This window comes from Lactuca saligna, chromosome 9 (genome assembly GCF_052625555.1).
Source record: "Lactuca saligna cultivar CGN05327 chromosome 9, ASM5262555v1, whole genome shotgun sequence".
NCBI lineage: Eukaryota > Viridiplantae > Streptophyta > Magnoliopsida > Asterales > Asteraceae > Lactuca > Lactuca saligna.
In genome coordinates, this window is record NC_136425.1 from 94,496,234 (window position 1) to 94,500,713 (window position 4,480).

A 4,480-nucleotide genomic window follows, 5' to 3' on the forward strand; every position below is an offset into this window, starting at 1 on the left:
AATTGGATATGCTGACAATGGACTTCGATTTCTTTTTGGGAAGAGAAGTGTTAGTATGTGAATCAGATAATTCAGTATCTGTTGCCTTGCGCTTGCGAGATAAAGGTTTAAGATCCTCGCTAACTACATCTGAGTCTTCTCCTTGAACTGGCACAGTGGGATCAATGAAGTTCATGTCTAGCATCTGACACTCATCATCATGTTCATCTTCGTCATCATCTGAGTCTTCTCCTTGAACTGGCACAGTGGGATCAATGAAGTCCATGTCTAGCATCTGACACTCATCATCATGTTCATCTTCATCATCATGCTCACTATCTTCAGTAAGCTTTTCAGTTTCTGTTAGTCTCTCAGAGTCGTGCATAGGCTGTGGTGGCTCGGTCTGGTTTAAAATGTTCTCTTCAGATCCAAGCTCAACATAATCAATTTCTCCCCCTTTTTGATCATCATCATCATTTGAGCCAAGGGAAGGAGTTGACAGAAGAACTCCCTTCAGTTGGTTGATATCAGCCTCAATATGTAGAAGACGCTGACTCATGTCTCGAGTCAGTGTAAGAAGGTCATTAAATGCTGAGGCCTGTATTTGAATGAGCTGAGTACCTGGAATTTCTTGTGATCGATGTTGCTCCCCCTGAGAAGGTTGCTCCCCCTGAGATTGTGGCATCCCTTGTGATGGTTGCTCCCCCTGAGCAGATGGAACCCTTTCAGTGACAGAAATAGTATGATGAGAAAATTGATGGGAGATATGACCACTGTCTTGCATTTCAGCTTGTAGATCAACATGAGTTTCGTTGTTATCATCAGCTCCTTCGTCAGGGTCAGCGTTTAGTGAAGGAACGGTATATGGATTTGCGATCCATTATCGCATTCGATCAGAGATGACGATGTCATTTGCCAATGGATCATCCTGATACATTCGTACTAACATGCGTGGGCATTGGATGGGGTTTCCAAAGTGGGAGGAGTAGGCTTCAGCGAAAAATTTATCTAGGACAAGAGCAATCCAGCGTGGAAATGGGACATGATCATCTCGTACATTGGCACGGAGAAGTTGGACAAGCTGATCAAAGAAGAAGGTCCCATAATCAAGACGTTTGTTGAGAAGAAGGGAACAAACAACTTGTTGCTCAAAGGCACTCAGTTGATTACCGCTACGAGATTTGTGACCCACACATTTGCAAAGTGCCCCAGTGAAGAACTTCCATCCTGGAGTCATACATTGACGCAGAATGAAAGCTGGTCGAGCACCAGCCTTCGAGTGATCATAGCCCAGTTGATCAAAGAGGCGTCGACAGCATTCAATAGTTGGAAGCTCAGAGAATGGTTCACAAATTGGTAACCTGAGTGCAACACTGAAGAGATCAGCGGTGATAAAAACTGAGCGACGGCCACACCCAATAGTGCCGAAGATGACGTTGTTTTCATTATTAACCGTTGCGGTGTAGTAGAACTCACATAATTGTTCGGGAAAGAACTCTGATGGAACCTCACTGATAGTGTATCGAAGTCTATAGGATACTAAAAAATTGACAAAATCATCAAGTCCAAGACCACGATGAACATCTGGTATATCAAGGTTGAAAACGACATTTGTGGCTTTGATGTATATGGGAAGAGGAGGAGAGTTTGGAGTTGGGATGACTCTTCTTGAAGTGGAGGAGAAAGTAAACAGTGATGCCGCCATTGAAGAGAGTTTGGATTCTAGGGTTTTGAAGAGGGAGAAGGAAGTTTGAATGATGGGAGGAAGGTTTGGGAGAGAGGTGGGAAAAAGTTTAAATATGGGATTAAATGGTTTTAAAAAAAAAGGTAATGATTATCTTTATCGAAAATAACTGTGTATCTTAACAGACTATCAAATCAAAAAATAGTCGTTGGGTAAAAAAAGTCATTGTACTGAAGAGGAAACGACAATCAGTGTCTGTGGAAGTGCTGAGATCAGTGTCACGAAAAGTTACATGCTGAAAGATAGTCTATCGTCAATTCAAGGTACAACTTGCTTGTTTAAGGTTAGCAAGGTGGTTGGTGCGTGTGATAGATATTGGTTTAATTATCTAACCATCGGCACAGAGTGTTGAGTCTTTATCAGTGAGTGGTGCTTCTTACTGAATCATTAGACACTGAGTGCGAAGAAGAGAGGATTGTTGCGTGTGATAGACCTTGGTGTTTTGGTCTAACCATCGGCAAAGACTGTTAGACTCTCATCAGCATGTGTTTTGTCACACTGAATCACAGAATCAGTGTAAGATTGGTAAGAAGGGATAGTTGCGTGTGATAGACCTTGGTGTTTTGGTCTAACCATCGGCAAAGACTGTTAGACTCTCATCGGCATGTGTTTTGTCACACTGAATCACAGAATCAGTGTTAGATTGGTAAGAAGGGATAGTTGCGTGTGATAGACCTTGGTGTTTTGGTCTAACCGTCGACAAAGACTATTAGACTCTCATCAGCATGTGTTTTGTCACACTGAATCACACAATCAGTGTAAGATTGGTAAGAAGGGATAGTTGCGTGTGATAGATCTTGGTGTTTTGTCTAACCATCGGCAAAGAGTTTCAAGTTGTTATCAGTGTATGGTTTAATACAGTGAATCATTCAACTTTAGTTTAGAAGATTTGTAGAAGAGATAGAGATAAGAGATCATACAATGTACTCAGCATGGTAAACATCATCAGCACATCATCATCAACAAAAAATACAATAGTTTATAAGACAATAGCAAACATTAGTAAAACATTTTCAATCCAAAGTGATCATTCCAAGGTCTCCAATAATGTGAGCATTAGTTTGAGTATCCAGGGCCTTGGTGAAAATATTAGCTAGTTGATCTGAAGTCTTGACATGTTTTAGAACAACCTTGCCCGTCTCAACATTGTCTCTGATGAAGTGATGTATGATCTCGATATGCTTTGTCTTTGAGTGTTGAACAGGATTCTGTGTGATCTGAATGGCACTGGTGTTATCACAGTATATAGGAGTCTTTGTAAATTTAAGCCCATAGTCTAAAAGTTGATTCTGAATCCATGAGTTGAGCACAACATCTCCCAGCTGCAACATACTCAGCTTCGGCAATGGAGATAGCTACTGAGGTTTGCTTCTTGCTAGACCAACTGATTAGTCGATTTCCAAGGAAATGACATCCACCTGACGTGCTCTTCTTGTCTAAGTTGCATCCTGCATAGTCGGAATCAGTGTATCCAAAGAGTTCAAGTGCTGAGTCACGAGGGTACCACAATGCCAAGTTCTGAGTGGCCTTTAAGTGTCGAAAGATGTGTTTAACTGCAATGAGATGAGACTCCTTGGGATTAGCTTGGAATCTAGCCCATAGAATGGTTCCAAACATGATATCAGGGCGACTTGCAGTGAGGTAGAGAAGAGATCCAATCATTCCTCGATAAAGAAAGTGATTAACATTAGTGCCGGTAGGATCAGCATGTAGCTTATCAGTCTTGGACACCGGAGTAGAAGCCGGTTTGCAGTTGCTGAGAGAGTACTTAACAAGCATGTCAGTAATATATTTACTTTGACAAATTGAGATACCTGATTTTTGTTGCTAAACCTCAAGACCTAAGAAAAAGGTCATCTTCCCCATCATGCTCATCTCGAACCTTTGAGACATGATCTCAATGAATTCCTTGCTCAACTTCTCATTTGGAGAGCCAAAGATGATATCATCGACATAGATTTGAACAAGAATCATTTCTGAGCCTTTGTTTTTGATGAAGAGAGTATTATCAATTGCTCCTCTTCTGTAGCCATTTTCAAGAAGAAATGATGTCAGTGTCTCATACCAGGCCCTAGGAGCTTGCTTCAGTCCATATACAGCTTTATCTAGTCTGTACACATAGTCAGGGTGCTTCTTGTCTTCAAAGCTTGGGGGCTGTTTGAGAAATACTTCTTCTTCTAACATACCATGAAGAAATGCTGTTTTGACATCCATTTGGTAGACAATGAAGTTCATGTATGAGGCATATGTGAGAAACAATTTGATTGCTTTAATGCAGGCAACTGGAGCAAAAGTCTTCCCGTAGTCAATAGATTCAATTTGAGTGAACCCCTGAGCAACAAGTCTTGCTTTGTTGCGAGTAATAATACCATATTTATCAACCTTGTTGCGGTAAACCCAGCGTGTTCCGGTGATGGTCTTTCCTGATGTCTGGGAACAAGAGTCCAAACCTTGTGCCTTTCGAACTCGTTCAGCTCGTCTTGCATGGCTTTAATCCAGTCAGCGTCTTGAAGCGCTGAGTGTATCTTGTCAGGTAAGATCATTGAAACGAAATTAACATACATGCAAAAATTATTAGATACACGAGATCTGGTTCGGACACCATCATGAAGATTCCCAATAACTTGATCAATAGGGTGATCTCGATGTGCAGGAGCTGATTCCAATGGATTTTACACTGAAGTGTTATTACTGAGAGGAACATCGGTTGCAGGAGAATCTTCAGTCTCAAGGGTTTCATCAGCATCGGACAAATGA